The sequence below is a fragment of the Sander lucioperca genome, chromosome 9 (genome assembly GCF_008315115.2).
Source record: "Sander lucioperca isolate FBNREF2018 chromosome 9, SLUC_FBN_1.2, whole genome shotgun sequence".
Taxonomy (NCBI): Eukaryota; Metazoa; Chordata; class Actinopteri; order Perciformes; family Percidae; genus Sander; species Sander lucioperca.
The window spans coordinates 1,946,630-1,966,602 of record NC_050181.1 but is presented as its reverse complement, the minus strand read 5'-3'; the positions used below and the strand labels follow the sequence as shown (position 1 = coordinate 1,966,602).

At 42.4% G+C, this 19,973-nt stretch overlaps 1 protein-coding gene across 1 annotated transcript in view; it reads left to right on the top strand.

The window, feature by feature from the left end:
* The window catches only part of zswim5 (zinc finger, SWIM-type containing 5), a 69,028-nt gene that overhangs the window by 8,828 nt on the left and 40,227 nt on the right, over positions 1-19,973 (top strand). The window lies entirely within an intron of this gene.

Sequence of the window (19,973 nt, the reverse complement as noted above, 5' to 3'; positions counted from 1 at the left end):
ACCATTAACGTGTACATAGTTCACTTCTGACAATTTCTTGGAAATGTAGTCATTAGCCAGGTGTGTGGATGTGAGAAATAAAGCAGGTTTTGAACCTCTCTCAAGCTCCCTCTTTTCATTCTTCTACTTGTATTACTTTTTGTGTGCGCGTTCAGACGACTGCAACACCATGATTGCCTTGGAGGAAAAGTGTCCGGAAGTGTTCACATTCACATTGAAGGATTATTTTGTCTCGTCCGTGACGCCAGGCTTCTCCCACTGCCTTTGAATGTGGCCATTCCGAGCAGCTATGAAACACTTTTTGCAGTTAGACATGGCTAGACAACACCTCATCCAAACTAGTATGTTTTAAGCATACCTGGGCTGTTAATCTTTCTTCATCCACGTTTTTTTGGAGGCTTATGCTGTGCTCTTGAACTTTGGTTGATTCTAGAATGGATGGTCCGGAAGGATTGGCTTGGGTTATGCCTTTGCCCGTCTCTCCGGACCGTTTATTCTGACATCAACCTTAAACTTTTGAGGTAAATTCCAATTATTTATTTGTCATATGAACTCCATTTAAAAATACAATTCCAGTGATATTTAATGGCATCCCTTCCTTGCAAAAGACATTTTTTTAAACCATTTGCAGAGCGGCAAATGGGAATGGTTTCATTAACTGGGTATAGATATGACCAGCACTGTGTTATTGAAACCAATACAAAGTACTGTTGCATTCATAAAAACCTACCTAGATTGTTATTTTAAAGCCAAAGAAGCTCTAAAATGGAAGTATTGCCCTAACAGCACTCACTCCTGTAAAATGAATCCTAGCTCTTTTCTTGCTGTGTCCTTCCACCATTGTTCCCCTTTTCTCTATGTGTGTATTTCGCTTATGTGCTTTCTGTTTAAACCTGGCCTCAGGTGTTTCAGCCACATTTTTGCAGCGATTTCCAGCGGTGCCGTTTCCACTCCGGACTTGTTTGCAGCAGCAAGCAAAAAAATGGCATTATTTGCCGTTGGTACTGTTTGTTCAGCCCCGTCCCTCAACAACAGCTCCTTTCTTACAGTTGTCAGCAGAACATGTGTGTATGGAGGTTGTGTGTACCTGCACACGTGATGAGATGAAAACACAGAGCAAACACGTTTTTACTCCTCCTGTCCACCTTTAGTCCTTTTTACCTTGGGTAGTGGGTGTGCAATTATCAGCCAAGATCAACGGTGGCCTTGTCCTTTTTAGCTTTTGAAGCTGACAGCCTGCTGTATTCAGTTATTGCACTGTTCCACACCTGTCTTTTATTGGCTTTCTGTGTGTGTTCAAGTGTGTGTTGACCATGGTTGTTGTACACATCTGGCCCCTGTCCATGTCTCCGAGAGAGGCTGGACTTGAAAGGGAAGGCTGAGGCTTGCAGACTGGACTATTATGTCCTTGTTTGGTTGTAATTGCCTAACAAATGTTGGGGAGAAAGGAGAGAAATGGACAGACGTAGAGGCAAAGGGGGTATTTGAAATGCAAAACGGACCCAAATCAAACTCTGCCTTGTGATCAGGTCGTTAGCCTCATATGCAGCAGAATTTGATGACTGAGGGGGAAATACTATATTCTCTGCACTACTTTGTCATGCAATACAATCTCATAACTCATCCCACATGGGATTAAGTGACATATTTCCATAGAAATAAAGGCAATGCCTGTGGCACACACAACAGGAGGGGAAATCCAGGATGATTGAAGTGTGTGTTGGGGGTGGGGGTGTTGACAGGTAGCATTGTTTAAAAAAAACTAAAAAGTAAATCTCTAGGGGAGACCTATTTGTAGAGGATGTGAATATTCATGGGGACTTTTTCCTTTTATTTGACACCTTGACCAATCACATGAAAGACAAATACGTTGTCTTGCACTTGAAGAAGTTCAGGCCTCAACAGTCTTGGCAATATTTTCACCCCAAATTAAAACTTAAAACTTGCTTTCATTTTATTTGCCCCAAATCTCTTTTCTTTCCTCCTTGTTTAACTCGGGAATGGGGGGAATCGGCCTTACTCTCTTCATCTCTGTGCTGCTATTACGATTACTTGATGGTTGGATACAACTCAGTCAAGCAGAACTCTCGTTCAAGGTGTGTCTAGATGCATGTCTTTTTTCCTTCCTTTTTTTATTAGCTGCAGGCAATTTTGTAAGAGCATCGGAAGCTTAGAGGGATAGTTAAAGTTTTTTTGAATAAGGTGGTATGCCCTGTGGATCAAGTGTGCAGCTTTTCAGACAGAAATGAACAGCAGCATATGGGGACTAGCCTTGTGAGACCGTCCTGATCCCGCGAGCTCCAGTTTTCCACTAGCAGATCAGTCTGGAATCTTGAGACAGAGAAAGTTTAGACCGTTCGCCAAACGACCGACCAATCAGCGTTGGTTTTGAGGCGGGTTTAGGTGTGACCCAACGAGGAATAAAGATGTTTTTGCTCTTCTCCCGACTGGTTTCGGCAAGAGTTTGATATATCGTTGATCTGATGATTTAGCCCGTCTATCACCAACATAGGTGGTGATAGACAGATGGTTTATCCAATCAGCTAACCAGTATTTTCGCCCCTTCCCAAAAGTTCTCCAACGGAAAGTTCCCAGATGGATATGCCGAGCAAATGCAAAGCAATCCATCTGGCGGAGTCAGGTTATATGGGGACAGCTAGCAAAATAATTTCAACTGAATGCTTTTTTCCCTATAGAGTGATAGCCCCAAATCCAACATAATTTCTCTCTTCTTTTTTAAATGCTATTTTGTACGCCAATCATTCGTGCCATGTCGTCAAGGTTATTATTATTTTTATATTATTTTTTTTAAGTCAACACAGGACAAGAGTGGTATCCGTCTTCCCATCTAACTTTTAACAAGAAAGAAAATAAGCATATTTCCCAAAACTATCCCTGTGTAGGAAATTCTTTCTTTCTTTCTGCCTTGCACTTGCATGCTTTCTGGCTGTCTTTCTCTGTATGCTAAAAGAGTAGTCAAAGAGCAGATACAGAGACTAAACCATAACATTGAAAAGATCAGGTATTCTCCAAGCCAATTAGATTAGATTTGACCTTTTTACAGTGCGCGTTATCATCTGCTGTGGGTTTCTGGGTTCGATCTGTGTGGCAGAGCGAATACTAGTGGAAGCAGTGTTGGAGATACGGCACTGTGACTACTGCGGCCCTGTACACACTACAGGCACACACAGCACGAATACAAAACCCGCTAGTATGCATGGCAACAAGTGGAAAGAATCTTAAATTAATGTGATTTATCTTTTTTTCCAGTTCCACAGCAGTCCAGTGCTGTTCCCATAATGCCCTGCTTTGTGTTAGCCTGTCCATGTGCAGATTCTTTTCATCTTTGCTTTGAGCGCAGTGAATTTGGTGCTTTATTGTGTGGCCCATCTCCACTTGCAATGGGCAGCTGTAGCTCATAGATATCAGGCACAGATAGGCAGCACTCCCTTTTTTTCCACTCTTCTTTCAAATGCATGCAATAGACAGTTGTGTATTGCAGCGAGTGCCTGTATCTTGTGCTTTTACAATCTCCGCAGCACTCAAAGCCCCTCACAACAGTGCTATTACTATACTGCCAACAAGACAGACGAGGGCCCATAGGAGTCAATTGTGTGTGAGACGTCCATTATAGTTGGATTAGAAACTATTTCCATACATTTGGTTAACTTTGATCTGAGGAAATGGGAGTCAACAGCCATACCGCGTGTCTTCTCTTTCCCTTTTGCATGTGCAGCTCAGTATTGTGGCTTACTGATGTGCTATTTCTCTTCATAGCTCTGTCATGTTCCTCTCAGATAAAAACATTTTCTTTTCTGCTGTATTTAACCGGTAATATGCACTGACCTCTTCAATTGATTTGATATTTTCTGATTGCCAAGGCTGTCTCTCCCTGGTCACCTTGTGCTTTTCATCGCGCTCCTTCTCCCCCCAAATGTGTGGATAAGGTTTTAAAGGAAGCACTTAGTGATAAAACTACGAATAATTATATCACTTGGAGACCAAGTCCCCTATTATGGTGATTCAGGCTGTCAGTGTGCATTAGCAAATGGGCCAGGGCCTCCTGTGTGGCTGAATCATTTTGAGTCGTGTGCTGTGTGAATCTGAAATGTGACCAGCACACCACTCTGTAACCCCCTAAAGGTCCTAAAAAGTCTCAGCCACTCCCATTTCCCTTTGTGCGAGTAGTCAGTCCCACTTTATCTGACACTATAGCTATGTGTTCATACAGCTGCAAGTGCTCAACAAACCTTTGAGATTAAAATATGATGATAATACAATAGAAATTACATTGGATCAGCAGCATTTCTGTGCTTTCTGGAGAGTCCGACAGATAGTTAAAGGCCCAATCCTTAAACCAAATAAAATCCAAGGGCTTACGCGACCACCGAAATTCAAGCTAAATATTGCAACCTGCTAACTCATACACAGGTTTTTAATACAGACAAATCAGACAAGCACCAAACAGCAGCTACCTGAGGCAGTGGAAGAAGCTATACAAACATAGGCCTTAAAAAGTTATGGCGGGCATGTTAGCAAACACGTACTTACACCTTGCTTCAGCTGCTGAATGCACTAGCTTGTTCAAATCGAACAGTTTTTGTGTGAAATGAGGCGTTATAACTTACATTTTGGGTATGCTAATGTTTAGTATTCCTCTAAATAAAGTAATTTAGATGATCCCGCTAAACTGTTGGCTTGTATACAACCTGTCTGGCCATTTAATGCTCACATTTCGTGCCCTGTCTGACTTTTTCGCACTGTGTAAGTGAAATTCAATCACATATATGGGGACATATTTCACATTTTGTGGTTAAAGTTCAGTTTGGGGCTTTAACGAAAAAACATTACAGAAATATCAACCTCTTTATTACAATTGTGACAAAGTGTTCTGATACATGTATCTCTGCAGCCTTTCCCTCACCGTGACTCACCTATCTGTTCTGTAATAGGCTGTTGGGTCATGCTGCTCTGTTGATGGCCTCTTCCTCTATGAACAAGCCAGTCTACTGGTAGGAAGGATACATAATCGTATCAAACTGGAGTGTGGAAGATGCCTTCTCAGGACTTGTTAATTGAACGCTGCGTTAATGTGAATCACCCCATTTTACCTTTGTACATTATTCTGCTGCATTTTCCACAGTTTTCCTCCTCCTTTCTCTGCCTGTCCGCCTGACTCCCTCTCCTCTTTATCTCCCTGCCTGCTAATAACAGCACTCTGTGTGGGTTGCTTTAGTGGAAGGCCTGCCATGCCCCATTAGGCTGCAGTCTCACCGACAAATGAATGGTAAGACTGACTGCAGAGGGAGGAGGAGGAGGAGGAGGACAGGAGGCGAGGATGAAAAAGGGCCGGCGCAGGGATGCAATGGGTGAGAAAAGAGATAAAGGCTGGGCAGCGGGAAGGAGACAGAAGAGAGGGCGAAGAGGGTGTGAAGGAAAGACAAAATAAGGGAAAGAGGGGAGAGTGAGGGGAGGTGTGAAGCAAGCAAGGAAGGAGGGAGAGGAGGGAGGGAGAGGAGAGCTAAATGGCAAATGTAGAAGTACATAACCAACCTGTCACCTCTGGCTCTCCCTTCCCCCTTCACACACCCACACCCACACCCACAAACACTCTCTCTCTCTCTCTCTCGCTCTCTCTCTCTCTCTCTCTCTCTCTGCAGTCACAAAAAATCCAAAGGGGAGGGAGGGACATCATTAGGCTCTCAGCAGTCCATCACACACACACACAGAGAGAGAGAGAGAGAGAGAGAGAGAGAGAGAGAGAGAGAGAGAGAGAGAGAGAGAGAGACTACTGAGCTCTATGGTGGGGGATGGGGATGCCCTGAGAAAAGAGTGGAGCAGTGGGAGGAATGAAATTGAATTGATAGGAGCAGTCAAGTGCAGCAACACACACACACACACTCACCCCCACACACTCACCCCACTCCTCTCTATGCAACATGATTAATGTGGTCAACAGCCGTGAGGATCAGTCTGGTCGAGACCTCTCACCCTTTAACGTTCACACACACCCACACACACACACACACACACACACACACACACACACACACACACACACACACCCACACCACACACACAGCACACAATTGTTGACCTTGTCCCCTTTAAGTGCCACCCACCCTCCTCACCCCAACCAGCGTCGTCCTCCCTCCTCGCACCCAAACAAAGATGGAGGAGACAGGCACAGTGAATTTTTTTCTTCTTTTGCAAGCACACAGCAGACATTTTGAAATACTATTGTAGGAAAAGCACAGGTATATTTAATAACATTGGTGATGGCTCCGTTCCACTCATTCCTGGTATTGTGCATGCAGGCTCACTGGAATCCCTTACTGGGACACGTAATCATACTGAGCCATCGTTAATGTCATCAATTTCACCTGTGCCTTTTCTACTATGACAAAATGTCTGCTGTGAAAAAGGTATATTTGAAAAAATAATATTAACAAGATTTACCTTTGTTGGCTCATGTTGTCCACCCGCTGGTCAGAGTGCATTTCAAATACCAACATGTTGAATTTTAGTCAATAAAGGTCTTTAATTAAAAAAAAAAGAAAAATTTTAATATAAATATTAAAATGTAAAATTGGTAGAAACGCCAAAAGAACAAAGAAAGTGGGGTGACTGACCTAAAAATGCATTAATGTAACGTAAGAGAATTGTCTTCAAAGAACTTCCTGTAATTGACAATGCCCTCGCCAAAAATCAGTTCCTGGACTCTACTATAATCTGAGCAGACTGGCACACGCATTAGGAGACAGACAGAATCACATCTGTGTACAGCTGTAAATAAATGTCTACAGATAACATCATGAACAAATGGATCCTGGATAAAAACCCTATTGCTAATGCAGCTTGTTTGAAACATTACCTTTGTAAGATGGCCTCAAGACGTTTGAACCCAAACCACTTAAACTGTCAGTACAGATGAGGCTAGTAAACTGTCCATCACTGGAAGCACATAATAGGTTACTAAATGTCCACTTTAGGGCTGTGAATTATTTCCTGTTCCTTTAGTGTGTGTGTGTGTGTGTGTGTGTGTGTGTGTGTGTGTGTGTGTGTGTGTGTGCGTGTGCGTGTGCCTGTGCCTGTCCAGGGTGGGCATATATAAGTGAATACAGGGTTTAGTAGTTGTCATGCTGTAACAGGATTAGGTGCCTTCTCTCCTGCCTAAAGGCTCTGACACACCAACCCAACAGCCGACCGAGTTGGTCAAAAAAGTGCCTCGGAACACACCAAATCGACGCTGACTCGAGCGTACGTTCTGCGCGTGCGCCAGAGGTAATACGTCTCCATAACAGCAGGCGGCGCTAATCTGTATTGTCGCCCAAAAAAATGAAAACCGGCAGCTGATTGGACGAATGTGTCACGTGGGTCTGGTTTCTCCCGGATTTCAAAACCAGACCATCATGGCGACTCGTTCGAAATACGATCTTGTATTTTACGAAAATAGTTCACCGAAACGTGGTTCTGAAAACATTTTAAGCGAGAAATAGGCCATGCAGTTGCTGAATCTGTCTTCATTTCAGATCGACAAAGGTCAGTTTAAAAGATCTTCGTCAGATTTTGAGAGACTCTAGTCACGCTCATTCCGCTCGTCATTTCCGGGTTAGCACTCCACCAATCAGATTGGTCATTGAGTCCGACTGCCCGCCTTCCGATTCAACATGTCAAATCGGCCCAAATGAAGGCCGACAGCTCCTCCAACTGACGACGGCACGGAACACACCGAACAGACTCAAGTCACTGACCTCGCCAGACTGTCCTACGGCCGATAATCGGGTTGGTGCGTCAGCGCTTTTACACCACAGGACCATTGGTGTGTGTGTGCGTGTCTCTGTGTGCGATTGGTGACATTTTTCCTCGAGGAGTCTTGCTCTGTCCTGTAAACCTGGGTGGGGGGGTGGGGGGGGGGGGGGGGTACAGTGTGTGTGTGTGTGTGTGTTCAGAAATGCTTTACAGAGCATGAAAACCTTTCAGAAAATACTATTTTACTGCAGAAATCAATTGTAAAGCATATATCTTTTTACAAAGGGTATTTACTGGAAGAGAATGTGTATAGTTCATGGCGTCACATTTCTTTTCTTAATATTCCTTTTTATGATTTGTTTTTAGTTTTCCTTTCTGTCTTGACCTTGACGGAGATGGCGTTGAATGCAGAAAAAGATCCAACGTCCCGTCTAAAACTTCTCCTCCCCTCTGCCTTCCCCCTTTTTAACTCTCTGTTCTTCTTTCAAACACACTCAACACAGACACACACCACGCATGATCTGCATATGTGCTTCTATCTTTTATTTTAAAGTCAAATTTTCACCTAGTTACATTTTGCCTAAAAAAAGGGAGCATTTGGCACGCTAAGCACTTTTTCTGCCATGGCAGCAGAAAGGAAATCTATGTGTGTATATATATATATATATATATATATATATATATATATATATATATATATATATATATATATATATATATATATATACTGTGTGTCTATGTGTGAAAATCAGTGTTCAAAGTGTTGTGAGTTATCAGTGGGATGAAACACCACTGCTGTAACAATGGGATTAAAGCTGTGCTTATGAAAGAAGCAATTAAATGGTATCTTATCTCATCTGCTTCTAACACCAAAAAGCACTTTCATATTTTCAAGTTTTTCCTCTTCCTCTTCTCTGGAGGCATCAGCAAGTTCCTAGCAGACACTGCTGATTGGTGGACTGCGAAAGTGTCCTTTCATCTGATTGGTTAGTTGGATTTGTTAAACGTGGCTCTGCTTCACAACTTTTGACTCCTTTTAATCCCTTTGCTGTGAGCATTAGGACATTTTCTTATAAGTAAATGTGTATTTGGCAGCATTTGCATTGCTGTAATATAAGACAGTTTTTGGTGCTCATGGTGTTTGCTCCTGGAGTTGCCCAATAGGAACAACATCAAACATAAGGGGGGCCTGAACATGTAATGCATTGTACTGTATGTCAAACATAGTTTAAAAAAAAAAAAAAAAAAAATTGATTGACAGGTGATGCTGGGAAATGTAGTGAACAAAAACCACAGACATAAGTACGTAACACCAAAGATTAAGACTCAAAGCCTAAACGATTAAAACTTGATTATGACTGTTTTTTCTCTTAATGTTACTTGTTATGTTGCATGGTTTAAAAAAAAAAATAAAAGAAGTTTAAAAATAGTCTCAGCTGTTTGGTGCACCTGCTGGTGTTACAGTGAAGGACATGTTCTGATGGCGAGGCAACAAATGAGCTGATTTCAGGGCTGTTTAATGCCACGTTATGCATTTGTAATCAACAACAATAAACGGACAATACTCACCCAGTTTGTTCTTACCTCTCCTCCCGTCTATATTTTTCCCTTTTGCAATGAAAAGAGTGTCTAATGGGTTTATTCATTGCCGTTACCTTTAGGGCTGCAACTAACCCTTATTTTCTTTGTCGATTAATCTGTCGAATATTTTCTCGACTGATCGATTAGTTGTTTTGTCCATAAAATGGTGAAAAATGTCGACCAGTGTTTTCCAAAGCCCAACATGATGTCCTCAAATGTCTTGTTTTGTCCACAACTCAAAGATATTCCATAGAGGAGTGAAGAAACTAGAAAACATTCACAGTTAAAGAGCTGGAATCGTCTTTTCTTACAACATAACTTTGTTATCATTAAAAATGAAATCTTTTCATCCAGTGTGGTCGTAGGGAGAAGAAAGACGCAGAGAGACGTAGTCGTGTGTGTGTGTGTGTGTGTGTGTGTGTGGGGGGTTAGGGTTAGGGTTGTGTGATTGAAGAGGGTTTGTCAGGATAATTCTCTTGGATTGGGGTCTCTGTCTCCTCTCTCTGTCGTGGTGAGCGTCAGGGCTTCTACGTACCCTTGACTTGGCCTCCTTGTCCTCTGTATCCTCCCTCTCTCCTTGACTCATTTCCTGCTTCTGTCCATCGCTTCTGTCCATCGGGGCTCAACATAAAAGAGCCAGCAGGACGTTAGCCTTCTCAGGATGACGGTGTCGTTGACTGAGCGAGAATGGTTGCATCATCCCACATTTTTGCTTCTTATGATTTGAGTTAAAGGTTATAATTAGATCTAGGAATAAGTTCATGTAAGGTAGTAAATCCTTTTTAATCGGGGAAACTGCTCATAGATATATTAAAAGATGTTTTTGGAGAGAATTTTCCATCAGACTGAATGTGATGACTGATCTAACTCGAGGCACAGAGGCTGGCTGCATCCAGCAGCTGATTGCAGTCTGTTTTCAGCATGAGCCTTTTTTTTTTTTTTTTTTTTTTTTTTGCACTTGGAGCGTCTCCCAGGGCCGTGCAGATTGTGTTTCACTGACCTGACCTGGCTGCTCTACAGCTGATGGGCTTTTGGTGAAAGAAGATATTACATCCAATTTGAGTCCAGCTGTTTTACCTTTTTAAATATTTTGAGAAAAGGAGGCTGTTTTGACTACAGCAGTATTTGAGTACTGTTTTTGTTGCGTACAAATGTGGCTTTATTTATGAATTATTAATTATTTATTCATACCTCACTTACTCGGTGTCTCACATCACATCATTATTCATTAGTCATCATGAACTGTTTTTTGAATGCCAATCAGAACAGCTAACTATAATTTGAAATTAGAAATTGGATATTTTTAATCATTTTGAATAAAAGTATATGGTTGGTTTAATCATTCATAAACAGGATCCCATTAAAATGCGCAGTGGCTGTTCTGGGTGCAGTGAGCAGGCGTTCCCATGGGGGTTTTTTTGGGGCCATGAGACAGAAAACAGCAGAGGTCCCACAGTAACAGATGCCTGTTCACATTCATGACTATTAGCTGCTTCCCCTGTGGCTGCCACGCCATCCAGATATCACACAACGTGCTCTCACACACTACTATATGGATTTGATACAGACTCAATACTGTTCCCATACACACCGAACTAACAGTATTTATCCACACACACACACACACACACACACACACACACACACACACACACACGCACACGCACACACTGCATATACTGTTTGACCCTGGCCTACATCCCTAGGGGGTTCCCATGCTATTTAACCACTGCTTTTGTTGCAGGGGTCTATAGCCGAGCCTGGCACACCTTTTAACTTACAAAGCCCATTTCAGTTGGAAGCCAGTGGTTACTGAAGCCTGGGGTCACTGTGTGTGTGTGTGTGTGTGTGTGTGTGTGTGTGTGTGTGTGTGTGTGTGTGTGTGTGTGTGTGTGTGTGTGTGTGTGTGTGTGTGTGTGTGTGTGTGTGTGTGTCTCATGGTGGGAAAACCAAAAGACTATGATTCTCCTCAATTGTCCAGTTCCTGCTCTTTCTTTCTTTATCTCCTCCCTCTCGCCACCTTCTAAACTAATTCCAGTCAAAGCGTCCTTTAGCTTCGCCTATTGCAGTGTGCAGCTTGTCTCCCTTAAAGCTGAGGTTTTACTGTTGCCTGAATTTATGTGATTCAACAAATAGAAATAAATGCAACCCACTGTGGTGTTTTGAAATGGGGTTGCTATGCGTGCCACTTAGGAGAACCTTTGGTAGTCTGACTCGGTGTATTGAATCTCCGAGGTGATACCGGGCATTAGTTTTAGTGTGTTGCCAGGTGACTGATTCAGCCGGCTCAATAGACGGCAGCACAACGGTGGCTGGCTGGTGAGGAGAAGGCTCAAGAATGCTTTTGATATTAAATACCACAAAGCCAGGAAAGAGTCATTTTTTCCAAAAGCCAAGAAAGGCCACGCAGAGCTTGCCAGGACCAACTCTAAATGCAGCTGACAGTGAAAACCTGTTACTTTATTATTATGGGAAGCTACATTTCCAATAGCAACAAGATACAGAGATGAATCCTGTAAATTATGTAAAAAGGGTAATTTATCTTGTGTCTGATAGCTTGTTTATTTGACTGTTCTTTGACTCTTTTGTAAAAAAAACAAAGTGCTACACAAAAGAAAGCATAAATTCAGTACATTAACATTTACTTTAATAATTTGACTGTAATCAGATTAAGGCAACACTGTCATAGTGGGAATTGTTATGTAAAGGCCTTTGTTGGATTATTTACTTAATGTCACAATCTGCATTAACACACCACAATTTTTGCTTACTAATTACCAATCACTAACTTTGTTTTTTAGGGGCGTGATGAAATCAGTCGATCAATCGGTAAAAGTAAAAATTAAACAAGAATTTTGATCACTGATGAAAGCATTTTAGTCATTTATCAAGCACAGTTGTAAATAATAGTTCACAGTTCTTTGACATTTTTTAGACCAAATAATAAATTGTTTAGAATTTAAAGCTGCACTTATCAATATTATTAACAATGGATCTAAAGACTACATGTAATGTGAACAATGTTGCTTGTGATGATGAAATCCACAGAAAACCATCAACCATCAACCATTCATTCAGCTCTTCTCAGCTCTACGGAGATTTTAGCTTCCTGCAGCTTATTGTTTGGTTTATGGCCAACAACTTTACTGTTTGGTTTTCTTTCCCCATTATCACCAACCTTGTTTTACAGCAGCAGGCAGTTGATTTCAGCAAAGGTTGAGATAAATCATCACAGTACACTTCCTGTTCAGCACCAAATAGCAGATGGACACCATAAGCAACTAGCTGGTGAACTTAGTGGAGCAGTTAGCAGCTAAAGAGCCAGATGTTTTACTTGGACGTTTGCCTTCGTTGTCTGTGTTTTGGTAGTACATCAGGGACTTTAGCCCAATGAGTTGGTGTTTATGTCCACAAGTAGCATCATAGCTAGCAGACATTGTGGAAAAAACATTGTTTGAGGCAACCTGTGAAATGGACTTAATGTGGCTTTTATATATAATATATTCATATTATTGAACAGTCAAGTTTTTAGATGCAAAATCAACAAATCTGGTTTCTGTGAAGACTGTAAAAACTTAAATCAAACTTAATCTTGATCAGAGTATTTTAGGTGTAGTTTGCATGCAAACATGGCAAAAGTGTATATGTAAAAGTCGTCCAGAATGATAAATGCCATGCAGTACACATTCATATTTTCTTTCCTCATTTTGGCCTCTTTTTGTCTTTGTAGTGACATCTCCCTCTCTGCTCGCTGCAGTATCGTGTCATGGCTGTCTGCTAACTTCAGGGGGAGTTCGTCTGTCTCTTCTCCCTCAGGTCCTCACACTGAAAGGACCTCTTTCTTTAGTCATAAATACTGTGAGTGTGTGTGTGTGTGTGTGTGTGTTGTGTGTGTAAGGACAGGCTGCTGTGACATTTCTATTGAGTTCAAAGCAGAGCGAGTGGGAGTGTTTATGACACTAGAAAGCAACTGTAAGATCTCGGTGTCTGAATCTGTCACTCTTTCACACACACACACACACACACACACACACACACACACACACACACACACACACACACACACACACACACACACTCTGTGAACCTGCCTCACCCCCGAGCTTGAAAACTTAGATCCTCCCTTTGTGGTCCATCTTGCTGGTCCATCATTGAATGGTATTTCATTCCTAAATAATGATCACTGCATTGACTTCCTATTATAGAAGCACAGTCAATGGGCCTTTTTCTATAAGAAATACAACAGAAGATATTTGAGCTGCATATTACCACACACGCACACACACACACACACACACACACACACACACACACACACACACAAACAAACACACAAACACTGAGTGTATTCTCAGCACTGATTAGACGTTTGTTCCCTGTGGGTTTAAAGCGAGACCAGGCTATTTTTGTGTCAAAGGAAAGGTGTTTTCAGGAGTTTTGTATGAACACACACTGAAGTCAGACACGTGTGTATGTGTGTGTGGGTTTACTAGTCTCCATCCATCAGCGTGTATGTGCGCTGTTGTATCCAGTATCCTTTTGCATTACAATATTGGTAATTGTATGTAAACCTGCACATGTCTGTCTTTTCTATATCTGGTTTGAATTAAAACCTTACCCAGTTCTCCCTCTTCCAACTGAAATGGACAAAGCACACAAATAAGGCCTTGAGGTGCCAACAAAAGGTCCACGGCATTAGTGTGTTGAAACAAAGTACTGGTGAGAAACTGAAATATGCACCAGGAATACCAGTTCGAAGGCTTATTAGACACAAAGACGTCACTCAGCGGTTTGATGAAATGCTTGGAGTCAGGTTTTTTCCAATAGAAAGCATGGCGGAAGTAGTTGTACAGTTAGCTACAAGGTATTGTACCTGGTACATGTGCTTGCATGTATTTTATTGGCAAGCTACACAGTTTGTTGCACTGTAGTATGACAAAAGTTGAGTCAACTTTTTTGCGGATGACACACTGCGTTTTCTTACTAAGATTGCAGCAGTACTATCTCATTGGACGTTGAGGAGTCTGCGTTTTTTGACAGTGCTAATGTTGACCTAAGACACATTGCTATCTTAGCTTGATCTGATCAAATTGGAATGAGTGAAGTGGTCACTCCATAGAACCAGTAGGTTTATTTTCAAACAAAATCAAGATGATAAAAGTATTAAACTAAAACAGTATTTTGAACTGCACAAAATCCGTATTAAATATGGTTTGCTCTGCAAGACTAGTTCTCTGTGGACTTTTGCCTTTCTACATTCTCACCCTAATTTCCAGAGGGAGTCTGAAAGGATGAAACTTTAATGGGCCCTGTGGGGAAAGTGCGTCTGATCACAAATTTACCCTATGCATCACCATACATCACATTACAGCATTTAGTTGAGGCTCTTATCCAGGGAGATCCATAACAGTGTTCTAGTTTGTCACTGTCTTTTTTTCAGTTTAAAAAAAGCACAGCGTTCACATGGTATCCTTTTTAAGATGAGGAGAGAAAACTACATATGTACGTATGGAGAATCCTCCCAGTGTTTTCTGCTTATTTAAGCAAGAGCAGGCAGAGCCTGTGAGCTCACTGGCCTCCATGTAGGGCTGTCGCCGAGCACTCTGCACTGTCTTCCCAAGCTCTATTCATTAATTCATTTCTTATTGGGACGGAGATAACAGGATTAGTGCTCCAAGCATCCAGGAGTCAGCAGGGAGGGAGGGGGACCCTTTAACCCTCTTCCCTCCTGCAGACAATGGCTGTGTGGGTGCCTGTGTGTGTGATTGTGTGACTTTGTGATTGTGTGGGTGTGTGTTTGTGTCCTTGCCAGATGGGACCAGTGCTTCTTCCAACTAAGAAAGTCAGCAACACTCACATGCATAGAAACACACACACACACACACACACACACACACACACACACACACACACACACACACACACACACACACACACCACATTCTCCAGCTCTCATCCTACTTCTTCTGGTTTGTGTCCAATCATCCACTGCTCTTTAGGGCCACGTTGACAAAGCCAAATATCAAGTAAGTATAATGGCGGTGAGCTACCATGCTAGGCACTGGTGTAACCATTGTGAGCAATTTGGGGTTAGGTGTCTTGTCCAAGGACATTAGTGAATGGCCCACTCTACCTGCTGAGCCACATCTCCGTCCTCTTCCTGTTATCTACTGTAAAGCTAGTTTCATGCAAAATACGGCACAGTGGTACATAATGAAGTGAGCGTAGAGGATGGTGGATAGTTCATCGCACTACAGCCCTACGCTGTCTCCCTTTTTGATCTTCGTTTTGCTCTCCCTTATTCCTCTTCTACAGCAGCGCCTCCTCCCTTTCGTACTTGTCCTAAGTTCCCTCCCACCCTCCCTCTGTTGAGACAGAGTCTATTGCCTCCTCTCACTGTTACTGTGGAGAAACCGGCAGCATGCGTCCCAGGAATGCAAGCATACACACATTCCTACGCACCCACACACACACATACACACACACAACCACCCGGTGCCCTGCCAGCTTTGCGGGTCATTGTATTTGGCACGTGGCCACTATCTCCCCTACGTTGCGCACACACACACACACACACACATGAAACACACTCGCCCCTTGCCTGACTCCTGGCTTGGCAGACAGCTCCTGCTGAGTAAGGAGGCCCTCGCACTCTTTCTTTCTTTCTCACTTGCTCTCTCTTTTTGTAGCTCCAGTTTCTTTTCAGACCAGCTTCTCTCTCTCCGTCTGTGTTCCTTTTATGTCCTCACAGCAGTCTCATTTCATCTCTTCCCACAGTTTAACATGTCCTCAACCTGCAGGGAAAAAGTAAACCCAAGGCACTCCCATTTTCACCCATTTTCCTGACGCCAGCCCCACGTCCTAATCAAATCCTTCAAAAGGTTTTACTGTCAGCCGTATTGCAGCATCGCTAAGCCGCCCCGCATGCTTTTGAATATACACGTTGTAACTGGATGTGAAGATTTAACTTTGGCCATTAGTCATGCCTTTATTCTCCTGTTGGCAGTAATGTCTCAACAGTGAAGAATTAGAGGTGGGGCATCTGGGATTCAGGCAGCTACATTTAGCCTTAAGATATAGACAATGTTTCACAATGGCGGGTAGTGTATGAAAAGGCTTGCCCAATCCCCTTCACAGTGACTCATGGTAATTACAGATGTAGGCTGCTGTAAAAATGAGTATAGCTTTAGATAAACCTGGGTGAAACCTGAATATACAGAGACTGCTTAAGCACAGATTTAGCAACACCTTGGTTACTGTGTAAGCGTCACTACTTTGACCATTGCTCCAACTCACACAAGCATGCCGGCTGTTGATTAAAGGATATGTACATTGAATGACGCCTGAGTCATCGGGACAAGTGTTAAGCTCTTTGCTTACTGAAACCATACAATGACTACTGCTCTGTAAGCCATATAGATAATAACAGTATTTAGGGCCGAGTGAAAAACGGGGCAGGCACTGTGTTCTTTACTCCCACACTGTCCTGTATGAGATGTTTGCACCTGGTATGAGAAATATAGTCAAACTCCCTCCGGCTCATTCTTTAACAATGGAATGAAGGAGGAGAAAGTTTTTCATATTTTGGAGGTTCATTAACACTTTGATTACCTTGCTGTGTGGTTTGCCTTTATGTGCATAGTTCTTCATGCTTTTGGGTGTTTTTCTGTTCAGCAAAGCCAACTTCCAGCATCTTTTGAATGTAGATGTTTTTCTACATTGCCTAAATAAAGGTGCTTTGGACATAGACATTAGCTGAAACCGATCCTCTTCCTTCCCTTATCAACCCAGGATGGAATCTAGACATCTAGACATGCAGGCAAACCCGGTTGCAAAATGCCTAACACCCAGTTGTGGTTTTGGTCTTATTCCTAACATCTCTTATCATTTCCTTTTTCAGTTGCCAGTGCCTCAATGATCCCTGCCTGCTTTTTGCACTGGTCCTGTGCACAAAGCCACAAACATCTGCAATTACAGCTGGTATTGCTGAGACCTTACAGTCTGCAGTCGCACTGATTGTCCTTGTCTTCTTGTCTTCTGATCTGTGTGGCCAATAGTTTTAATCAGCTGCTGATCACACAGAACAATGTGCTTTTGTTCAGGAACAATGTCCTTGATAATGCTTTATCGGCTTCTCAATGGGTGGCAGTTTGGAGTTCCGCTGCAGGAAATATGTATGTCGAGATGTACAGTATGCTGGTTAAGTCGTGGCAGCCGTGTCTCGTTGATCCGTCTCTTGGAATGCCATGCTGTCGACATATATCAATTCAATTCAATTAAGTTCATAGTGTCAAATCATAACAGAAGTTTTCTTTGGACACTTTACACACAGAGTAGGTCTAAACCACACACAGGAAGTGATGACAACAAGTGAAATTGACTTGCGTCCGTATAGTTAACACTACCTGGGATACTCATCTCGTTTGTATGCATGTTTGGATGTTTGTTTTATTGAGTGGTGTTTATCCTTAATGAAGCTAGAACTTGTCAGGACTCAAACGTTCAATTCATTTTTCTGAGCTTATACACACTTACTATCTGGTACTACACTTTAGCTTTAAGCCTGTCCCAAATATTTGTCCAGCTCCCTCCGAAGCCGCCAGCTGAGGTCTCGTTCAAGTTCCTCTGTTTCTTTTCCCACTCTTGTTTACAAGATGAAAAGAGGATCCTGTTGTGTTTCTGTGGTGTAGCCCGCCACTGCCTCTTTTCACTGGGATATGATGAAAACAACTTGTTTTAAGTGTTGAGCCTCTCTGTAGCTACGCATTTCTTTATACCTGAGAAGAGACGGCGAAATTGTGTGTGGGTTAGGGTTAGTAACTGTGTGTGTCTTCATGTCTGCGTGTGTATGTGTGTGTGTTTCATTGTCATGCCAAGGACAAACGGGCTTGTCCCGTGCCAAGTGGTGCCAAGCCAGCTGGCTGTCGCTCATGCTTTTGTGCTATTCTCTGTATTCAGCCCACGACACACATTGTTGTGAAGAGCCTTTTACTCCCTCTCACTCCGTTGTGTGTGTGTGTGTGTGTGTGTGTGTGTGTGTGTGTGTGTGTGTGTGTGTGTGTGTGTGTGTTTGTGTTTGTGGCAGTGACCTTGATGTGGGGAGAAAACTAGAAACACGAGTGGGCCAATAGAGAGCAATAGAGAAAATTAGAAATTAAATGCTGCTGCATGTAATTACCTACTTAATATTCACTGGTGTTTGACTTTGGACGTACTGCAACTGTGTTTTTAATCTGTCGTTACACCAAAGAGGTGAGGGGACGCTGCTTGGCTTTATGGTCAGATCCTTTTCATGACTACTGTTGCCTGGCATCCCATATGTGACTCTCCCCTGTGTGCTGTGTAGGAATACAGAAAGGAGGACATATTCACTGAATGATCAGTTAGCAGATTAATAGTGCACTATTTATTTTCTAAATAAGTTGATGCTACTTACAGTATGCTTCAAATAAATTGCAGAACAGTGTTCGAAACAATATTCCAATGTCAGAATTGAGGGAGCTGCATCCAACAATTTTGGAAACTGACCGTTCCACAAGCAATTTTCTTGGACAAGTGCGTGGCAGAGAGAGAGTATGCAGGATTTGAACTTCTCTCTGAAACGCCCTTGTATTGATCTTTCACACAACTACTTTAACTTTTTGTTAGTACAACTGAGTGCAACACCATAAATGCCTTCAAGGAGAGACTGTCCAACTGATGTTGACGATATCCCCAATTGTACAATGTATTGCTTCTTGCCCCTCTCTATGACAGCAGTCTTTTTGCCCTGCCTTAAAGTTAGGTATGGTAGTATGAAAATGTTTCTAAATTGTTTGAAGCACACTGAACCCTTAATGCCCGTTCACACCAAAACATGACACAGCGAAGGTCTTTCTTCGCGAAGTATGTGGTTGTAGAACCTTGGTGACGTAAGGGCTACTCGCAGGGCTAGTTAGTAAACTGCTGATGCTGGCGAGTTAACACCTTACTCACTGAGCTTCTTTCTATTTTGTTTGTACTGGACCATTTGCTTCCTATTGACATTTTGTCCTCAGCACTATATATCATTTCATTAAAAAAATAGAAAAAGCTCTCTGTGTTATCTAGCTTGCTAATACCCATTTTCCACTGAAATTAGCAAGTATATGTATTTTTTTTTTTTTAAATGCAACTCTTTTCCCATTGCCATTAGACAAGTGTGTCTTTCTGGTTTTTTTTTTTTCTGGGCGTGTCACACTAGCATCAGGAACGCACCAGAAAACAGGGTTAGTAAACACTAGAAAGCAGCATGGAGGCCAGTGACATTTTTTTTGTGATGGTTACTTTTTTTTGACATCTGTTACTTATTCAGTCTCTCTTTCAAAATGTTCAAACGGCGCTGACTAATTTAAAACAATGTTCGAGCGCTACTTGGGCTGAGATGGACTGAAGTTGTGGCCGAGATGACAAAGAGTCGCAGAACTTACTGATGTGTATCATTCCACACAGGAAAAGGGGCAAAAATTAGGATGTCCACCTGGGTTGCTGCAAAATTGGAGCTGGAGCCAATAAAGACCCGTGACTACCGCAGTATCATTTGTCCCGGGAATGGATGCCGGTTGTAACCTTTCCCACTAAAGACAAAAGCCAGATGTTAGTGAGTGTTAGTGGGTTTTTTT